This window comes from Solanum verrucosum, unplaced genomic scaffold (assembly GCF_900185275.1).
Source record: "Solanum verrucosum unplaced genomic scaffold, falcon-dt-bn FXZP01000012.1, whole genome shotgun sequence".
Lineage (NCBI taxonomy): Eukaryota > Viridiplantae > Streptophyta > Magnoliopsida > Solanales > Solanaceae > Solanum > Solanum verrucosum.
The window spans coordinates 5,612,523-5,635,807 of record NW_026020063.1 but is presented as its reverse complement, the minus strand read 5'-3'; the positions used below and the strand labels follow the sequence as shown (position 1 = coordinate 5,635,807).

At 38.1% G+C, this 23,285-nt stretch overlaps 1 pseudogene; it reads left to right on the top strand.

Annotated features, from left to right (window-relative positions):
* The first annotated feature begins 4,826 nt into the window (after nt 1-4,826).
* On the top strand, nt 4,827-18,215 carry LOC125823535 (probable methyltransferase PMT7; annotated as a pseudogene).
* Nucleotides 18,216-23,285: the final 5,070 nt, after the last annotated feature.

Below are 23,285 nucleotides of genomic sequence, written 5' to 3'. Positions count from 1 at the left end.
GAACTTCCGGGCCCTTCAGAAGGTCTGGCAATATCTGGCGCAACTGGTTGGCACTGTGCAGCCACTAACTGTGCTAATATATATACTGCACTTTTGAAATCCTTATCAGATGGAATAGGAGGAACTAGAGGTGGTACTGCTGGTGGAGCCGGAAGTCCTATAGCCCTCGGAGGCTCCTAAAGCTGTGGAGAAGCTATAGGGGGTACCTCCACCTGTGGTACTTTGTCGGTACCCTTGCTTGCAGTTCTATCTATCCCATGGCTAGTTGTGGTCAGTGTCAGTCATCTCTATTTGCATATAAGTATCAATTATAAGCCAGAAACCTCAACCCTTAAGACTCCGCTTTATAGCACGAGGTGAGCAAAAGAAGAATAGTCATTCTAATATGCCCGACAGCATCTTGCTTATCGAATATGGTGCGCAACACATTTATAAACAAGACTCTACTACACATGGCTTGCAGACTCCCTAGGATACGACGCTGCTCTGATACCAAGTTTTGTCACTCCCCAAACTCGAGGTGCGCAACTGGCTCCTAATGCCAAAACTCAGTTCCAAGCTGACCCTGCTGAACCATTTCCTACTAGCGCATGGCAGCCACATGCAATCAATAAATCAATGAAGTAAATCTCGGCTTAAATCTAAGCCATCGGCCAGCAAGGCCCCTGTCAAATGAATTATAAAAGAAACAGCTACTCCCAGGAGATCATATAAATAATTAGTCAACTAGCACAAAAGTCTTGATTGGGCCGTCCAGGCCTCCATGATATCTATACCGAAACTAAAAGCAGGTATATATCAATATGATACATCAAACAACTCATAAGCTTCCGCAAACCAACAACATAGGCCAGCAAGGCCATGACGTAGCTATAAACCCCACACACTAGTCTGCAGCCCTCTAAGAGTAGTAAAGATTGGCGTGACAGGGCCCCAGCCTACCCATAAAGATATAAACTACAAGAGGTAACAAACCTCCCAACTCTGGTAGCTCCGGAGGAGAGGGGCTAGCCAACCAGATAAAAGTTAATCCTGTTGCTGAGGAGGTCTACTCGGTCGTCTGTCAGGACCTGCATGCATGAATGCAGTGCACCCAAGGCCATGGGGCGTCAATACCAAATAATGTACGGAGTAGGAAAGGCAATAGACTATGATGAGGTATCCATAACACTTAATATATTGGGATAAAATGTCTGAGACATTTGACTCAAATTTCAGACAAATTTTTAAAAAGGAATTTACAGTAACTTTCGCCAACTTTTATTTTATCACTTACTTAACTTCAAAACTTGAGATACCACACTTGAAGACTTAAAATATCACATAACACTACATTTTTAATTTATTACTCACCCTCCTTGTCTTTCCATGAAGATACGAGTTAATTTAGACATTTTTAAAAGTCAGGGTATTACATCCTTCCCCCCTTAGAAACATTCGTCCTCGAATGAAAAATATGAGTCACTCTGTTCAGTTCTTAGGAGTTGCCAAAATTTACGCAGTGTATCCTTTGTAAATGTCACTATCCAGGAACCTGAAATGTAAAATTTCTAACCTAGACATCGCACATGACAACATAAATAGCTAAGCATTATAGCTCCACCACAATAGTGCAAGCAGATATACAATGACAACCACAATAATAATAATAAGCAATAGTATATATATATATATATAGGTATCTTACCTTACTGCCTTAATATAAAGTAATATGACAACACCCTATGGTATGAAACAAGTGAGGATATTTGGACCTCATGCCATCCTCAGCTTCCCAGGTCACCTCTTCTCTATTTTTGTTCCTCCACAATACTATAACTGAAGCCACCTCTTTGGTCCTCAATTTCCGGATCTGCCGAACTAATATAGCAACTGGAGTTTCCTCGTAGGACAACTCATCTGTGATTTGAACATTCTCAACTGGGACAACCCGAGAAGGGTATCCTACACACTTTCGTAGCATCGATACATGGAATACTGGATGTACAGAATTTTGCCCCAAAGGCAATTCTAACTCATAAGCCACTAGTCCTACCCTTCGAAGCATCCGGTATGGCCCAATGAATCTTGGACTAAGCTTTCCCTTTTTGCCAAATCGCATAACACCTTTCATAGGCGAGACTCTTAAGAATACCTTTTTTGCTAAATTCACGTGGCCTAATGACTTTTACTCAATACTCCCTCGATACTCGATCTTAAGGTCGTAATACGCTTCATGACCTTCATATACATCCAAACCCTTATTGTCCCAACAATAAAATGTGATATGCTATGCAATCGATAAAACAAATTATACCACGATGATGAGCCCAACGCATAGAACAATTTTCGTCAAGGACTTAAGTCGAGAAAATCTATATTTTACTTGATCCTAGAAATGGGTTTCTCTAATTTGTCTGATTTTCAGTGTGAAAATGGTGAAAAAAGTCGAAGGAGAAGATATATGTAACATTCCACCGACTTAGGGCCCCACCTCACGTGCCTCCTTGTGCAGTCCCACGAAAATGTTAATATCTCTCTATTACGAAAACGTATGAACAAACGTTTTGATGCGTTGGAAACTAGACTCGTAGATCTTCGATATCATGCCTCGCGAGAACCATATCTCTTACTAGATTGGGTGGAAACGTCTGAGACATTTGACTCAAATTTCAGATAAATCTTTAAAAAGGAATTTACAGTAACTTTCGCCAACTTTTATTTTGTCACTTACCTAACTTCAAAAATTGAGATACCACACTTGAACACTTAAAATATCACATAACACATCATTTTTAATTTATTACTCACCCTCCTGGTCTTTCCATGAAGATACGAGTTAATTTAGACATTTTTAAAAGTCGGAGTGTTACACTTATGCTTTGAGTTAACTAAAGAATAAGAGTACAAGTTCATTTCTTCAAAGATTATATGGGAACTAAGTATTCACAAGAGTTAAAAATATTTTCATATTTGAGCAAGAAAGGAAACACCAATTTCCAAGAGAGCCTTTAAGCTACGGTTTGAGTAATTATCTCAAACCAAAGAAAGAGTTTTCTTTTTAAAATGGATGAGCTAAGTATATTTTTGGGAGTAGTGTTGAGCACCGATATGGCAATGGGAGTTCATAATAACTCAAGTCTCCATAAACCATTTAGCCATCATGGGTAGAAATGATCATACTTTTTAGATGATTCCTTAGTGCTTTTAAGCATAGACTAGTGGATCCACTTACTTAAGGAATTATATATGATGACAAAGTATAAGACGGTTCTGGTAGAGGGGGCATGACGTTGTATCATCACTTAGGCTCATAGTGGTAGTTGTCGGTTAGAGAAACTCCCACAGTTTTATATTACTTTACATGTAAACAGAGTTGATATTTTGTATCTCTTTAACAAATTGTGTTGCTTCTACTGTCTTAAATATGTTGTACAACTGTACCATTATTGTCGTTTTACTTTTCATTTCAGTTGAGTTATTCATAAGTTGAGTACAATTTTACCAAGGTAAGTGTTCTTTTCAGATTCTTTTCAAGCTTATGTCTTGTTTAGCATTCCCCTCGCATACTTGTATATTCAATGTACTGATGCCATATAGCCTGCATCAGTTTATGATGTAGACACAGGTAACCAGAATCAACATCCATTGCCTCGTTGATCCACTTGAGCACTCAGAGCTAGTTTGTGTGCCTCTTTGCTTTCACGAAGACTCCTTTTACATTGCGTCAGCACTTTTGTTGTTAGGATGATCGGGGGTCTTATGCCGACTTCCCTCCTTGTTTTAAAGGCTTCATAGACTATTAGTAATCCAGTTGTTTTTACATTGTTATTTCTTATGTTAAGATTTAAGTTTCCATTTATGGCTAGTTGAATGTTTTCTCCTTAAACGTTTTGAGTTCAATTTGAGCCCGTTGTTTTATAAGTGCATTTGATCATTGTAATAATGCTTAGAGTCTTTTACTGAGTAAGTAAGTCAGGCCAAGGGTTCTCTTGGGTCCAGCAATGGTTCTGAGTGCCAGTCCTGCCAAGCGTGTAGGCTCGAGGCGTGACAAACTTGGTATTAGAGGCCAGAGTTCAAGAGTACTAGGGAGTCTATGAAGTTGTGTCTATAGAGTCCTAGTTATTGATGTGAAGTGCACCACATCTATAATTAGGAGGCTGGAACACTTGGGAAATTACCTCACTTCTTTCATACTCATTTTGTGTGTTAGAGTTTGATCTCTAAAATTTTTCTTCTAATTCGTGCTTGTGCTTTTGTTTCAGTTAATCATGCCTCCACGAAGACTTATCTGAGGTCGTCTTGCTAGGAGGAAATTTTAGGAGCAAGGGGTACCTAATGCACGAGAAGTGCAACCCCAAGGTAAAGTCATGAATGTTGAGTTCAGGGAAGCGATTCGAATGTTAAGCCAAGTTGTAACTAACCAGGTAAGGAAACAAAGAGAAGCTAGACAATAAGTGACTGATACTTCGAGGATCCGAGTGTTCTTAAGGATGAAACCTCTAAGTTTTACTGGTTCAAGAACTACTGAGGATCCGTAGAGTTTTATTGAGAAACTGAAAAAGGTATTTGAGGTTATGCACGTTGCCGATGCTGAGCAAGTACAACTAGATGCATATCAACTAAAGAATGTTGCTAGGACTTGGTTTGACCAGTGGAAGAAGGGTAGAGCTAACGGAGCACCACTTGCGAGTTGGGCTTATTTTGAGGAGGCCTTTTTGGGGCGTTTCTTTCCCCGACAACTGAGAGAGGCCAAGGTAAAAAAATTTCTCACTCTTAAGCAAGATTCACTAAGTGTTCATGAGTACAACTTGAAGCTCACCCAAGTTTCCCGATACTCCCCGGAGATGGTTGCGTATATGAGAAGCAGGATGAGTCTTTTTGTTGCTTGGTTATCCCGTGTGTCAAGCAAAGATGGCAAGGAAGCGATGCTAATTGGTGACATGGATATATCAAGGTTGATGGTCTACGTGCACCAGGTTGAGGAAGAGAAGCTGAGAGACAGGGAGGAGTTTAGAAACAAGAAAGCAAGGACAGGGAATGAATTCGGGCAGCAGAGAAATAATGTGAACCGGTCTTCTTTCAAACAAAAGCAAAGGGGACCTTTTCCATCATTTGCTAGTGCACCTACACACAGAAACAAAGGTGAGTATAATAGTCAGAATTCCCAGCACATCTCAAGGTAGTTTGGCACAAGGAGGTAACTGGGCTCGTGCATGTGCTAAGTGTTGTAGGACCCACCCAGGTACGTGATGCGATGTCTCTACAGGTTGTTTCATGTGTGGACAAGAGGGTCACTTTATGAAAGAGTGTCCTAAGAACCGGCAAGGTAATGTGAATCAGGGAAATAGAGCCTAATCTTTATCAGTTACTCCACGAGACTGGCTACACCTAGAGGAACTACTTTTGGTACTGACGGAGGAACAAACTATCTTTATGCGATCACTGGCCATTAAGAGCAAGATAATTTTCGAGATGTTGTCATTAGTATGATCAAAGTCTTTAATCTTGATGTTTATCCTTTGCTAGACCCAAGAGCAAGTTTATCTTTTGTTACTTCTTATGTTGCAAATAATTTTGATGTTCTTTTTGAGAAACTTAGTGAACCTTTTTGTGTTTCTACACCTGTTGGGGAGTCAATTCTAGCTGAGCGAGTATATCGTGATTGTGTCATTTCCATCAATCACAAGAATACAATGGCTAATTTAGTTGAGTTAGACATGGTAGATTTTGATGTCATTATTGGTATGGATTGGCTTCATGCCTGTTATGCCTCCATTGACTGTAGGACTTGAGTTGTGAGGTTCCAAATTCCTAATGAGCCAATTATAGAGTGGAGTAGCAATTCAGCAATGCCTAAGGGTTATTTCATTTTATACCATAAGGCGAGAAAGTTAGTTTCATAGGGGTGTGTCTATCACTTAGTCTGAGTTAATTAGTCTAGTGTTGAGATACCTTCTATTTAGTCAGTTTCAGTAGTAAAAGAGTTTCTAAAAGTCTTTCTTGATGATCTTCCCGGAGTCCCTCCTAAGAGAGAAATAGACTTCGGTAGAGACATTCTTCTAAATACTCGTCCTATATCTATTCCAACATAGAGAATGGATCCAGCAGATTTGAAAGAGCTAAAAGAGCAGTGGAAAGATCTCCTTTATAAGGGATTTATTTGGCCAAGCGTCTCACCCCAGTATTAACCTTACAAAAAGGTACGCAAGGATTTGTTTTTTATTGTGATGCATCTAGATTTGGTTTTAGTTGTGAATTGATGCAGAATGACAAGGTTATAGCTTACACCTCCAGACAATTTAAAGTTCATGAGAAGAACTACCCCACCCATGACTTAGAGTTGGTTGTTGTAGTAGTTTCTTTGAAAATATGGTGCCATTATCTTTATGGTGTTAATGTGGATGTGTTCACCGATCACAAGATTCTTCAGTATGTGTTTAGTCAAAAAGAGCTTAATCTCAAACAAATGAGGTAGTTAGAATTACTCAAGGATTATGACATAAGTGTTATTTACCACTCAGGTAAGGCTAATGTTGTTGTTGATGCCTTGAGCAGGTTGTCTATGGGTAGTACCACCCATTTTGAGGAAGAGAAGAAAGAGCTAGCAAGAGATGTGCATAGACTTGCATGATTGGGAGTTCGACTAGTGGATTCTAGAGAGGGAGGAGTAGTGGTGATGAATAGGGCTGAATTATCAATAGTGTCTGAAGTTAAGGAGAAACAATACCAAGATCCTATTTTTCTTGAATTGAAGGCAAATGTTCAGAAGCGAAAAGTAATGGTTTTTGAACGAGGGGGAAATGGTGTATTGAGTAATTAAGGTAGGTTGTGTGAACCAAGGGTGGATGAACTCTAAGAAAGGATCATGGAAGAAGCTTATAGTTCCATATATTCTATTCATTCGGATTCCACAAAGATGTGTTGTGGCTTCAGGAAGAAGCTTTTGGAATGGATCATGGAAGAAGCTTTTGGAATGGAAGTTTGAGATGATCAATATGGACTTCATCACAGGTTTGTGATGTTTAACGTAATCAACTGACACAATTTCCAATTCAAGTGTCTACGATCGTACAATAGTAAGGTAACCCAACCAAGGGTTGGGGTCGAGTCCCAAGGGAGCGGTTTATGAGAATTAAGAGATAAGCGCGAACATGCTAGAGTTAACCATAGCCAAAAAACATTATTGAGTAAAAACATGATAAATCAAGAGGTTGACACGAATGTCAATTATCAATGGGGCGGGGGGGGGATTTGTAGTCAATTAACAACTAAAAACATCAAAAATATAAAGATATGAATATGGAGACGAGATTCTTGGGATGTGATAGGAATATGGGATAAAATATACTATCGTGTAAATGCTACTGATAGTAAATTGCTGACCATTTGTAACTAAGCTAGACTTTAGTGGGGGTAAATTCTCTCTCGAGCAACTTACCCCGAATCAACTCGATTTCTCTTGAACACTGAGTTTCAGCAATTAAGCACAACCTCCGCCTTAGTCCATTCACCCTGTCGAGTTGAATGTGTGGGAGAAGGCCTAGGATTCACTCTCTTGAGCTAAACCCATGACGACCCAATAACCACCGGCTATCGATTTAGTACTCTTACTTTTAAAACCTCTCTCTCGAGCAAGCCAAAACACTAAGATGAAATCGTATTTGAAGCTACAATCTCATTAAGTTCAAACACAACTACTAAATGAAATCACATTTCAACAGCGAATAGATTAACAATAAGCAACACCCAACAATAAATTTAACCCATATTCACACCCTAAGAATTGGAGTTTTAGCTACACATAGGAAAAAAGGGAAGAAAATGATACCAAATTGAAATAACATCAACAGGGTATGATTTATATTCATTTCAAACGAGTCTAGGATGAATAATCTCCAACACCGACTTCCAATTTATTGGAGTTGGAAGTCTTCAAATCTTCAAGCTCAAGAAGAATGTCTCCCAAAAACTCTAAGAACTCCAAATGAAATATTCTATGTCTCAAAATACATTAATAATTTGATACTACTTCATACTAAGCTACAAAATTATATGGGTAATTATAATTTTTTAAAATTTGTGTTGCAACGGATCATTCGGCGCAATTTCGGGATCGCCGATGCACTCGGCGATCCACCCTTTGATCTGGTTCATCCCCTTTAATCTTTTGCCTTCAACATCTTTGCGTTTTGAATCATTGGGTGATATAGTACTGCTTCACGAAACTGTTTGGCGACACGCCGACTGCTCATTTTAACCGATGACTTGGTCTTTTCCTTCAGGGCTCAGCACACTGGAATATTAGGAGAGATTAAGGCCATTCGGCATCTTGCCTAATGCATTCAACAATTCTCGTGCCTTCTTTTATTCATCTTTTCAGCCGCCTTGTTCCTTTTTTCCAAGTAATGTCCATGCTTTGCGTTAAACTCCATATACCTGAAACTTAAGGATTTATATCAAGACAAAATATGCATTTGAGAACACTAATTCAATCAAAATATAGCCCTAAATAAGTCCAAATTGTGGACTCATCAACACCCCCAACTTAAACTTCTGTTTGTCCTCAAATAAAACTAAAGTTCAGCAGTTCAAAAAGGGTGTCTCAAACAGTGCTACACAAAACTCAATCATGAATGTACATACAAGACTCAACTTACTCGTTCAATGATCAATTGTATACTCAAAGATTCAAGTTGTGACATACCATTACCAAAGATTCTCAAGCTCACAATACTTGCTTCAAATACAAGTTCAAGCTCAACCAAAGTGTTCAAATTCCCTCACACAAAGAATTATTCCATATTAACACATAATGGTTCACAATTTAAAGGCTTTGCAATCAATTGCAACGCTCACACTCACAAAGATGAACACAATGCATGATTTCACCCATAGGTTTGCCCGTATTTTCCAATCAACACTTATTTCAGCTCACTCAACATCACACTAGTCTTTTCAAGAATTGTAATGGGGTTGAGTGTAAGGGTATGGTCTTTTAGGCTCAATAGCTATAGTCCTCATGAAATGTGGTGTGAACAACACTTCCTTTCCTTTTATTCGTCATTGACATTCGTGCTCTTAAGTTGTCCCATTATTCACTTTTCATGGATAGTTGCAAACCCCATTTTCTTTGTATTTTCACAACTTTATTCCACAACTTTTTAACTCTTTTTCTTTTTCTTTCTTTTCTGTCTTTTTTATTTATTTTTATATGGAGAGGTTCCATTTTTCTCAAAACCATGGGTAAAAGGGACTTTCTTGCACTTCTTGATTTACCATCTCATTTCACCATACCCCCAAGTTAGGCTTTTGTCCTAAGTTGGCTATTCAAACAAACCACAAATCATGAGGATTATGGGTAATGGGTTGAGAAAGGTTATGTTTTCATCAAGTTTCTTCCAAGAAAAAGTTTAGGCTCAAAGGGTGTTCAAAAGAGGTTCACACGCTCACCGGGTATGCCAAGAAAGAGGTATATGTTAAATTAGATCACACTCTTTAAAGTTTCCTAAGATCATCTCAAGAGTTTACATCACTTAGTCAACTGGACCAACGGGGAAAATTATAGGATTCACCATCCATAGTTCATGGTAAGCTCATCACACAAGGCATTGACACTGAAGTCAAACAAGACTCCACACTTTCCCTAGTGTGCAACGTTAATCACAAGAGATTCAATTCGATAATAGGCTAGTCACAAAGAGATGCAAAGAGTTCACATATTGTCTATGCAATTTCATTTGGCCTCGTCTTAGCCGCACATTCATGTTCGTTCGATTATGAGCACTATTTAAGTCACCAGGTATTGATAGGAATCGGTACTCAAAATTGTGAAAGAACGGCCACATTTAACACAAAAGGGGTGGCAAATTTTTTTGGAAGGGTCAAAAATCATTTGCAATTAAAAGCACGGAGCCACAAGCTCAAACCTTCCACAAAAAGCAGTGTTTAACACGAATTTAGCTCATAGCCCGAAATATAACAAAACTAAAGTCACAATCAATACACAAAGGTGGGCCTCACCCCACCACAAATAAAAATCATTTGTCCTCAAATGCAAATACAAATTATCCAACAGTGAAATACAACAAAACAGAGAGGGAGGTAAAAAGAGGATCCTGTCTACGTAGTCGCTCCATCTGTCTGGGCATCAGTTCACGATGTCTCACTATTAGCCAAGGCATCAGTGCTAGAGATCACCTCAGGGGGGAACAACAGTGCCAAATTCACCAATGTCTTTTGAGTGTGAGTCTGCCAAAAAGACAAGCACCGCTCTACAAAATCCCCTGGCCCATGAAGGAATATTAGGGTCTAGGGTAATGGTCTGCCTTTTAGAAGTGGGCCTCTTGACCTTGCCTTTTCCACTAGTTGTGGGAAGTTTCGTGGCTTTGCCTTTCGACGTAGCGACCTCTTATTTATTGCAATCCCTTTGGACTTCTCTTGGGCTGGTGTTATTTTTTCAGCAGATTTTGATTTAGTCATGTCTGCAAAGTCTTGAATATAAATTAGAAAAACTTAGACAAAGGCAAAGCAGAACAATTGCAGACAAACTCGCCAAACCAGATAGTGAATCACCAAATTTCTTAGGCGAGCTAGTTCGAGCTCACCGAATTTCTTAGGTGAGCTAGTTCGAGCTCGCCGAAGGAATTAGCTCAAAAACTGCAGCAAGAAGGCGATGTGGAAACAACTTCGGCATGTCGCCGAAAGTTTTCAGCGAATCAAAATAGTCTCACCGAAAGTTATAGTGCAAAAAGGGTTGAGGAGGGTAGACAAAACAGCGATCAAGAAGACTCTCAGCTAGTCGTCGAGTGCTTTTGGCGATCTCAAGCTTTTTGCCAAAAGTTAAGGAATCCAACATTAAACAAAACTTGAAAGTAACGGTGATATGGGGAACTTAAACGAACTGTAGAGTGATTCGGTGAGCTCGACGCAGCTCGCCAAATGACCCAACGTGCCTACTTTTAACCTGCTTCTCGAAATCAACCATTTGCAACCTCTGAAAACAAAATCTAAGCATGCACTACTGATATTAAGGTAGGATCCATTTTAAGGCATACAATTACGGGAATTCAACAGTCACAACTACTAGGGAAAGATATCAGAGAGCCCTAACACTAAACAACTCGATATTATCAATTGCAAATAAGCACAATTTTTTATAAGATCAACTCGAGGAATAGAAAACCAACCTTTGGTGTTGACTACAAGAAGATTGAAATGCTAGGCAGACCTCCAGTTATTGTGGGAGTCCAAACGATGGTCTTCTTCGGGTTCGCCGACATGGTCGGCGATTCACTAATAATTTCCAGGGCTTGCTGAATTTTACAGACTTCAATGTTAAATTACCTTGAGTCTAATAGCGATCTGGGTCAGGGTCGCCGGCCTTTTTGGCTATTCGCTGACTTGACTTGTAGCTCGCCAACCTGCGCTTTTCGAACATTCTCCACACTTCCACCTGCACAATCAACACACCATTATTTTACCAAATCACAAACAAAAGCAATAAACAGAGTTTTGGGTTGCCTCCCAAATAACAACTTAGTTAATATGGTGGCACGACGCAAGTCCACCTTCAAACCTCATTCTTAGGGTTAGCCATAGTATCACTAGGCAAAGCCCCCCTGTTGTCTCAGATTGAGATGTGATGATATATGTCCTATTTGGGTCTTCAACTGCTTGATCGACACTGAATGGGAAATGACGGTCTTGCTAAGGGTAGATACATCTTCTTTCATTTCTTTTAAAAACATGTCTGAACCTTCAACTTGGGTGAGGATACGAGAGAGCATATCCTGATCAGACCTACCACATTACGAATCCTTCGGCTATTGGCGCTCATGGGGAGGCACATACATGTCCTTCTCCACATCCTTCTAGTTAGGATTTCGGTCTCTCCATTCTCTGTCACGATCCTTACAATTATCCTCTCTAGGCCAACCTTGGTTACCACCTTCCCTAGGGAAGTTTGAAAGATAATCACTGCCTTGGTTGCCTAGAAAATTGATCACCTCATTATACAAGGCTTCAAACTTTGTCTCGTCAGGATTTGCACACGCGACCCCCACGGGATTGACACTACGGGAACCATCCCCCATGACATTTTTAGATCAAATGTCAAGCCGCGTCATGATCTTGGCCATGTTTTGGTCTCTCTCTTGATCTTTCTCCATCTGCTCCTTAGTTGGCTTAAATGTGAGAGGGGAGACGTGGTGTTCACGAGTGTACCACACCATGTTTATGGTAGTCATTCCATCTAAAAGTTGAGCAGCTATCGCGTAAGGTTGCTTCATCAAACATCCCATAGAAAGTTTGTCCGCAACACTCTTTTTTACTTAGTCCAGACTCCGGTAAAAATACTGCAGCAACACATTGTCGGGCAAGCCATGGGTTGTGCATTGAAGCACCAACTTTTTGAACCACAACGAAGTTTCATGTATAGGTTACCCTTCTAGACGCTTAAAGCTTTGAATACTGTCCCGAAGAGTCATCATCTTTGAAGGAGGGAAAATTGCACATTAAATGCGATGACTAATTCCTCCCACGAAGTGATTGAGTCACGCGGCAATTCAGCCAGCCACTTGCACGCCTCTCCCATCAATGAAAGTGGGAATAACCTTAACCGGACCGACTCTTGGAAGATATTCTTGAAAGAGAATGGTCCGCACACATCTAAAAGGTTTCTAAGTTTTTCATGAGATCCTCATGAGCCAAACCACTGAAAAGCCCCTTTAGTTGCAAGAGTTGCAACATGGTACTCGTGATGTACATACCGCATTCCCTTCGGCTGGAGGCAAGCGAATGGCACCAATACTGCCCATAAGATGGGGGTCATTAGCATAAGGCTCCTGGATATCGTTGTGATTTCCGATGTTGTCTTAATGGCCTACTTGGCTGCCATTGTTGTCCTTCACACTAATACTTCATAAAATAGTCACATAAACAAACAAAACTAAACTAAAAATTATGTAAATAAACTACGACTAACAAAAGCAAGATTCAACTCAACTCAAAATTCTCAAATAACACCACTCCTCGGCAGCGGCGCCATTTTGATATTTGACGTAATCAATTGACACAGCTTCCAATTCAAGTATTAACGATCACATGCAATAATATAACCCAACCGAATGGGTTGGGGTCGAGTCCCAAGGGAGCGGTTTTTGAGTGTTAAGAGTTAAGCGCGAACATGCAAGAGTTAACCATAACTAAAAACATTATGGAGTAAAACATAACAAATTAAAGAGGTTGACACGAATGTCAATTATCAATGGAGGTTTGTAGTCAATTAACAACTAACACTACAACAGTTTATGCCTATTGCCACACTAATTCTGGACAACGCTTTTAAAGTGTTGCCTAAGATACTTTTGGGGACGCTTTTAAAGCGTAGCCCAAGTTTTTAACTTTTAGCTACGATAATATTGGCAACACTTGTAAAGTGTATTCTTTAATGGTATAAGCTACACTTTATAAGTGTTCTTATAGTATGATATAATTGGCAACAACTATTTACATATATGGCCACACTTTTAAAGTGCCCTATTTTTATAATTGTAAAAACAACACTTTACAAATGTGGTCTTAATGTTTTCACTAAAATATTATATTCCCTCCAACATTTTTAACATCAAAACTTGTTCTCCCTCCAATTTTTATTGGGCAAAAAAAATAATTAATAAAATATTAAAACTTGTTTTCTCCCAAATAAGAATAAAATTCGTTACTTTCCTCACTGAACAACACGATTTTCTCTCACTGAACAACATTAGCTTTTCGGAAGAACTGAAGAACAATACAATTTCCCTCACAGATTTTTGTCAAAATTGATCACAGATTCCTTGTTGAAGATTGAAGAGCTGAAGAACATGAATTTCCTCACAGATTCTTTGTTAAAGAGTTGTTCCGTCGGATTTCACAGATGAACAAAATGCTTCACACATGAACACGCCTCACGTTTTAAAGATTTAGGGTTGTTGAAATAGGGTTTATCAGGTAAGAAATACTATCTCTAAAAGCCTAAATTCTAGCTTTAGGGTTTTGATATTCTTGTGTATCTTTGAAAGTCTAAATTTTAACTTAGGGTTTTGATATTTTGTGTTGTTGATACGAATTTTGTTGATTTTTGGGAGTCTAGCTAGTTTTTTTCTTCTCTTGAATGTTGAATGTACCAGCTGAAGCTAAGTCGTCTTTCTCTGAAGAACTGAAGAGCTGAAGCTGACGATACCTATGATTCTCTTCAACCTGATACCGATTTCGTCAAATGTAAGTAGCTACTCTACAGATTTTGAATACTATCTACAGATGTAATTGTAAATTTTTACATGGAACTATTGCGAATACTATCTACAGATTAGATTTTTTTTGGGCATCCTGGTGGTTTAAATTATATTAAGCCTGCACTTGTTGCAGATGTTACTTATGCAGGTTATTATGTAGCCAATTGATAATCAGTGTGTATCATTTATGTTATATGGGTGTCTGACTGCTTGAGTTGCTTATTATATCATCACATGTACATTATATGTTTACTAGTCTTATGGGTGTCGTATTGCGGCTATTTCAATGTTCCAGTTATTGCAGTGGGTTATGCTATCATGACAACACGATCCCTTGACCTGAACAGGAAAATGAGGACATTGCGAGTTTTACCAATGTTTCTGTTGCCTGGCTTATCCTTCATTACATATTCAGTGATTGAAAGTTTTACAAGGATGTGCAAGTAATTAATGGTTGTTAGCTAACCAAAGTTCTCATACTACTCATTTCATAATCGTATTGTCTTACATACTCATTTACCTATTTTCCTTACCGTCTCTGTTTTTTTATGCTGAATCTGATTTAGGACTTTGATTTTTATAGAAAAATGGTAATTATCTGAGAGATTGAGCTGCTTGTCATCTTAGTTACTGTTTCTAGTTCAGTGTGCCACATGATAGAAATCTGTGACGTGGGTAACCGTTTCACATGTCGTGGTAATAACAGACCCTTCATATCATGTGATGTCTATTCTCAGATAACCTAAACAGACTTCATCCAAATCTGTCGCTCATGATATTCATCTATTCTTCTTAGGTTTGACTTAGTCTCAATATGGTGGACATATATGTTTTCATGTATCTCATTTATTAAGTTATTTATTTGGTGCAGGTTATGAGATATGACAACTAATGAGAAAGGTGACTTACGATCTGCAGGGGTATTTCAAGTGCTTGATGTTGGTTGTGGTGTTGCCAGTTTCTCTGCCTATCTTCTTCCTTTAAGTATATAAACAATGTCCTTTGCTCCTAAAGATGGTCATGAGAACCAAATTCAGTTTGCTTTGGAACGAGGAATCGGTGCAACAATATCTGCTATAGCAATAAAACAGCTGCCATATCCTAGCAACTCTTTTGAGATGGTGCATTGTTCCAGATGTCGAGTTGATTGGCATGAATATGGTGAGCTCTGCATTCATTATATAGGAAAATCTTAAAACTTAAATGTGTTTCTACTATATGTTACTTCTTTGAGATGAACTCTGGAGACTTTTAGTGAATATTTGGCTTCCTACATCCTGTACATTCATTACTGAAACGACATTTAGATTCTCAAAAATTGTACTTTTGGAATTCGTTATCATGTCAAAAGCAAAGCTAATGTACATTCACAAAACAAGTCCTCATTACTCAATCACACTTTGGATTTTCTCGAAGATTCCTGTCCTCTAGGCATAGGATAGCATCCATCTGATTTTGAAAGACAAATGCCATTGTTTGCCTATCATTCTACTATGCACATGTAGCTCCTCTTTCCATTTGGTAATAGTCTTGAAACTCTTAAATAATTCTAGTCATTAATGAAGTCTACTTAACAAACTCTCATTACTATTAAATTGTCGTAGCTCAGAGTCTCAGACTAAGAACATAACTTTGTTTCTTCATGGTGAAAGAAGGAAGTTACGCGATATACCTTTTTCATATGGTATGACCACATAGTTTACATTTCAGCATGATGTTGTTATTATTCCATTCTTGACAACTGCATAGTCTACATGAGAATTATGTTACTTGGACCCTCCAAAATTATTGTTGCACCGTGTCGGATCCTCAGGTAATGCATAGCTTTCGGAAGATCCAATACACACATGTTGGTATTTTTGACGAGTCCAAGCAACATAGCATGAGAATTCTTTGGTAGCTCTGTGTCATGTACGCATGGTAAATATTCGGTTTGGATAAAAAGGTCCATGTGTTCATTCGCTAATTTCCTAGGTGTTGGTGCAGATGGTTTTCCACTCAATGAAGTGAACAGTCTATTAAAATCAGATGGATACTTTGTCTAGTCGGCTCCACCAACTTAGGATAAGGATTTTCCACAGATATGGGACAAATTAGTACATCTAACTTCTGGAATGTGCTGGAAGCTCATTGCACGGGAAGTTCAAACAACAATTTGGATTAAACAAGAAAATAATTCATGTCTCCAGCATAATGCAAAGGAGAAACTTGTAAACATCTGTGATTCTCAGGATGATTTTAAACCATCATGGAAAACACCTCTGAGGGAACTGTATTACCCTAAGTGACACATCATCTAATACAAAGAAACTATCGCCTCGGCCACAACGTCTTTCAGAGTATTAACAAAGTCTTAGTCGGCTAGGTTTGTTAATTTTTTTCCTTGGTGTTCATTCAATTAATTGATTATTCTGTTGCCCAGTTGTTTAGTTTTGGCATTAATCTTAAAATGAATGAAAATGTAATACAATGTAAAGTCTTATATTCCTTCAAATAAGTCTTCTAAAATATCCCTTCAGATTGGTAATCACGAGTGAGAAAAACACCCTTTTTTCATTTAGTATAAGTAACAGTAATTAGGATTGTAGTAACACCTTTATTTTTCATACTATGAGTGTTCCCTCTAATGTATATGGTACCATAAAACTATAGTATAATGGGTAAAATTTTTACAAGAATCTTAGTCATGATCATATACTTCTGATGAAAGTAATAGATCAACTAGATGTAGTTAGGAAGAATGCAACTGAGATCCAAATAAACTTTGAAGCCATTTTCTTTTAACATTGGTAAACGTATATGAGTAATTATTTTTTACTTTCTTTTGGGGAAAGAATGCTTGCTTAAACATGTTATAATCTGTTTGCTGCAGGTATTGATCGAGAAAAGTTCTTAGCGGATACAATCTATTGGCAAGATCAAGTTCGCCATTACTGGAGACTGATGGATGTAAACGAGAAATAAATACTTAATGTAATGGACATGAGTGCTTCCCTTGGTGGATTTGCAGTTGCTCTCAATACATGGCCGATCTGGGTGATGAATGTAGTTCCTATAACAATGAACAACACCCTCTCTGCCATTTATGATAGGGGTCTTATAGGGACTTTTCATGATTGGTAGGGTGTTATGAATTAGTTATACCTTATAAAGTTCTATTCTGATTAAAAGGTGCTATAATGATGCTGACTGGTTTTTGTAGGTGTGATCCATTCCCCACGTACCCACGCTCTTATGATTTGTTGCATGCCAACAATCTTCTCCTCACTATAAAGGTCGTGATGAAGGTTGTTTGCTTGAGGATATAATGCTGGAAATGGATCATATCCTTCGACCTCAGGTAACATATTTCTTTCAGAATTTGATGCTTGTGAGGCTACAAAATGTCACTCAATACATAATATTTTACTGCTCGTTGTCATGGTCCTCGTAGTAGATTCTCTCTTTGGTCTGTAAAAATCCAAAAGATCTACTAAGTTAGTTACATCAGAGAGATTACTCCAAGCAAAAAGGTTTAGTAAACATCTAGACTTAAAATGTGTATGGGGAGTTAGAAGTTCCTTAAAAACATCTAGACTTCTAGGCTCATTCGAGCTGATAATATTTGGATGAAATCGACTGGTTGTTCTTATCCACGATCATTTAGACACTGGTAATCTGCAAGCTGGAACTCAATAAATCTGCAAACCTGAACTGTAATCTACAATCTACAATCTGGAATTAATATGGAACTGTAATCTGCAATCTGGAATTAATTTGGAACTGTAATCTGCAATCTGCAATCTGCAATTTGGTTTTAATTTGCCTCAAAATCTGCAAAGTGAACTCAAAAAATCTGCAGTTTGTAATCTGCAATATGGAATTGCTGCAATCTGGACTTCTTGCCTCTTCTATAACTGCTGCAATCTAATTTTGTTGTACATTTTAAATGTGTAGGGAAATGGAGGTGATCAAATTTGAAGAGTCGCCACAAGTCAATTTGATCTCATTGAAGTGGATGATGAAGAGTTTTTGAACTGTTGTAAAAGTTTGAATATATTATGTTTGATTTTGTGTAATGTATTCATTGCTAGAATATATTGAACTATTGTAAGAGTACTTTTTGAACTATTAAGTTACCCTTATCTAAAAAAAAAGAGTACTTTTTGAACTATTATGTACACATATTTAGAATATTGCTTTATAAGTATGTGTATGTACGCAAGACATACTATTTTTTGAAGTTTATTGTAAATCTATATGTTTGAATTACTTATTAGCCAATTTAATGCTTGAGATTATTTATTGCAAAACAAAATTGGTGTTTTTTAATTAGAAATTGTGGCATATAAATATTTTATAGCCAAAATAGTATTACCACACTTAAAAGTGTAGCCATAGGGCTGTAGATTCTGGTATGCACATGGGCAAGGACAATACTTCAAAGTGTTGTCATAGACTAGATGGAAAAGGCAACACTTTAAAATCGTTGTCATACATTAGATAGAAAGGGCAACACTTTAAAATCGTGGGCAATAAGGAAGCAAAGGCCATGCTTGAAAGTGTACTTGTATGAGATAGAAATGTTACTATATGAGGTACATCAAAGCGTCGCCAATTTGCCTTTTAGGCTACGCTTTTAAGCGTAGCTGATAAGGCAACACTTGAAAAGTGTTGCCTAAACTCTAAGGTTACGCCTCTTTCGGCCACCCCTGGAAAAGCGTTGCTTAAAGTCCAAAAGTGTAGCCTTTTATCAAAGGCCACACTTTTTGCTAGTTTAGGCTACACTTTACTGGGGTGGCCGTAGGCCTAAAATGCTGTAGTGTAAAAACAGCAAATATATAAAGAAACGAGATAGGGAGACGAGATTCTTGGGATGTGATATGAATATGGGATAAAATACACTATCGGGTAAATGCTATTGATAGTCAATCACTGAATATTTGTTAATAGGCTAGACTTTAGTGGGGATAAATTATCTCTCGAGCAACTTACCCCGAATCAACTCGGTTTCTCTTGAACTCCGAGTTCCAACAATTAAGCACAGCCTCCGTCTTAGCCCATTCACTCTCTCGAGCGGAATATGTAGGAAAAGGACTAGGATTCACTCTCTCGATTTGAACCCACGGCGACCTAATAACCATCGGCTATCAATTTAGTAGTCTTAGTTTTAAAACCTCTCTCTTGAGCAAGCCAAAAACAATAAGATGAAATCACATTTCCAACTACAATCTCATTAAGTTCAAACACAACTACTAAATGAAATCACATTTAAATAGCGAATAGACCAACAACAAGAAACACCCAACAATAAAATTTACCCATATTCACAAAATCACAACCCGAGAATTAGGGTTTTAGCTAGACATAGAGAAAGGGAAGAAAATGATATTGAATCGAAATAACATCAACTGGGCATGATTTATATTCACTTCAAGCGAGTCTAGGGTGAAGAATCTCCAACACCCATTTCCAATTTCATGGAGTTGGAAGTCTTAAAATCTTCAAGCTCAAGAAAAATGTCTCCAAAAGCTCTAAGAACCCAAAATGAAATATTCTGTCTCAAAATTCAGTAATAATTCGATACTACTTGATACTAAGCTACATAATTAAACGGGTAGTAGAGTTTTTGAAAGTTTGTGCTGCGACGGATCACTCACCGCAATTAGTCAGGATCGCCAATGCACTCGGAGATCCGTCCTTTGATCTGGTTCATAGCCTTTCAGCTTTTGCCTCTAGTATCTTCACATTTTGAATCATTGGGCATTATAGTACTGCTTCGCGGAACTGTTCGGTGACGCGCCGACTATTTATTTTCACCGCCGACTTGATCATTCCCTTCAAGGCTCAGTACACTGGAATTTTAGGCGAGATTAAGGCCATTCGCCGACTCGCCTAATGCATTGGGCTATCCTCAAGCCTTCTTTTCTTCGTCTTTTCATCCGCCTTGTTTCTTTTTGCCAAGTAATGTCCATGCTTTGCCTCAAACTCCAAATACATGAAACTTAAGGATTTACATCAATTATTGAGACAAAATATGCATTTGAGGACACTAAATCTATCAAAATAAAGCCCTAAATGAGTCCAAATTATGGACTCATCATGGACCTCTCAGTCAATTAAAAATGCTATGGCCCACTTTGCAGGTGAAATAATGATGTCCATTGTAACGAGATGGATGGCTCGACGATTGTCCACTGTAACAAGGTAGATGGATTGATGATTGTCCAACTTGAACGAGGTGGATGACTCGTTATCTTGAAAGATTCATCCGTTTAATGCTTTCATCTATTCCTGAACTCAAAAAGGAACGATTAATAGACACAATATCGCTTTAGCTAGCAACTTGATCAAGAAAGTTTAAGAAAAAGATTAATGAGAAAATGGGTATGAAAATGGGGCCAGATGTGAGAAATCATCATTTTGCTCTTGAGCACTTTGTGATCGTTGTAACTCAAATCTTATAAGAAATGTTACGCCCCGAGCCTACACCATAGACGTCGCCAACACTCGAGAACTATTGCTGGCCCTACGAGAACCCTGTGCTTTGCTCAACTCTCAGTGGAAGACTTACCTAACATAGAATAATCTTAAAAGATAAACTCAAATAATAAAATCAGAATATAATAGAATATTCAACTACCTAGAATAGGCAACTCAAGTCTAGAACATTATTATTTGAAAATGAAAAGACTCATGAACTACTGTGTATCTATCTATGAAGCCTTTAATACTATAAGGGATGTCGGGACAAGACCCCAACCATCCTAACAAACTAAAATAACTGTAGATAAATAAAGGATCCTCTGGAAGCAATGAGGCTCACCAAACAACTCTAGAACTCAACTAGATCAACGAAGCCTTGGTTGATGATCATGGTTACCTATATCTCAATCATGAAAGATGCAGGCCAAATGGTGTCAGTACATGGAATGTACAAACATGCAAGGGGAAATCTGAAACATGATATAAGCTTGAACTGGAACTGAAGAAACCATTTACCTCGTCTCAACTCAACTCAACCTCAACTCTATCTCAACTCATTTCAAGATAAAAATAATAACAATAATCGATATAAAGAAAATCGTTTAAAATCAATAGATAACAACTCAATGTATTGGAAAATACAATATAACACAGTTTGGATGTAAGAATACTAAATAAACTCTATTAGAGATATTCTCTAACCGAACCATCACTATGAGCTATGTGATGATACAACGTCTCGCCCACACTGCCAGAAATGTCATATACCTTGCGAGGGTATAAACTCCTCATCTAAGTGGGTCCACTGAGCTCTCTAAAAGTAATAAGTAATGATCTAAAAAGTATAACCCTTTCTACCCACATTAGCTACATGGTTTATTGGGGCTGTGAGTTGTTAGAACTCTCCCCCATATCGGTGCTCAAAACTACTCCCAAAATATAACTTAACCCATCTCTCAACCTTTAGTTGTAGTATAGAGTAGTTAGAATCAATAGGGAGTAAAGGTGCACTTTAAAAGGACTTAGACAGAGCAAATAATGGAAAAAAGGTGGGGGCAGGTGACCCTGGCGCACTGCTGGCTCGAGGCGCCACCCTCTGAACTTTAGAGACTGGTTTCTCGTGCACTGCTCGCGCACCACCCCAGACCTTCTCACCCATCGGGGGCGCACTGTCTCAAACCTTCTGTCACATTAGGGGGCCGCCACACCAGACATTCTGGCACACCGCCCCAGCCTCTCCCCAAAACTTCTTGATGAATTTTTCTTCTCATTTTCTGATCCTAATTCATATAGAATCGATTTCTTTTCTCAAGTTTTTCTTAGATTCAATCACCCAATACAAGTGCACGAGAATGTACTCAAAAACTCCCCTCAAACTCATATATTTATTTCAAAACCACATAAAACCCATCGTTATTCTAGAACAAAAGCAATACTTATTAGGAACTTAAATTCATCAATCTTCATGGGCGAATTTGAATATGTGAATCATGATTGGCGTGTGGGAGAACAAATCCAACACTATGAAAGCTTACATACCTCGATTTGGCGAAATAAATCATCGATTCGCAAGAAACCTTAACCGCTCCCCCGTTTCTCCTCTTTTCATCTTCTTGAACTCCTCTCAAAACCCTAAGCGTAAATTATGATTGTAAAACTAACCCAAATTAGATTTGACCCCAAATATTTACTAAATTCGTTTTAATCTGATGGGGTAAGGAAAGGATCTAAATAGCCCTTAGTAATTCAAGTAGCTTTCCTTAACTAGACATGCTAACTTCAAACTGGCATATTTCCCTCAGACGAGCTCAAAATTTAGCAAACTCGGTGGCGTTGGAAAAAGAATTTAAAGAAATTTTATTGATATCTTCTGGGCTACATAACGCATCATGTACTCAAAGTTATGGTCATTTGAAGTGGACCCAAAATTCACAACTTAAGCGCAACTTCAAAAATATTCGACTTGGATCTTTTCAAATTAGTTCTTTCTAAAATTAGTTCATTAAATACCGAGGTGTTACATGAAATTTGTATGAGGTGTTGGTAGCTCGTATCCTGAATTTATTTTTGCTCCATTCTAAAATGTCAGAGATTTTGAAGTGGACTTTGAACTTCAAGCGATGCTGGAGATCATTTGAAATTGACTATCAAACTTTTGATGGTACTTGTTGGAATTTTTGAGGTCATTCTCAAAAAATCTGTCGTAGTAAGATCCCTTGACAAATCTCCAAATGGTCTCTAATCATCTGTCCCAATGATTTATGTCCCAATTTTTATCAAGAGGATAAAAGAATATCACACTAGGTATATGACCTAGCCGTTATGGCACCTACATATTTTGTCCATCCAGGAATCAGGCCAAATGTAGTTTCAATCCTTTAGATGATTAATACTACAAAGAATCTGAGAGAAAAACGTCGGTAGAAAATGTACAATATGAACATGATGAAATCGAAAAATGATATTTCTTGTGATATTCAAAGCATAAAGAAAAAAGATATGTCACATTTTTTAGACGAACAACCCAATAAAGTAAAATAAGTGTCTCACACTAATGAGATTACC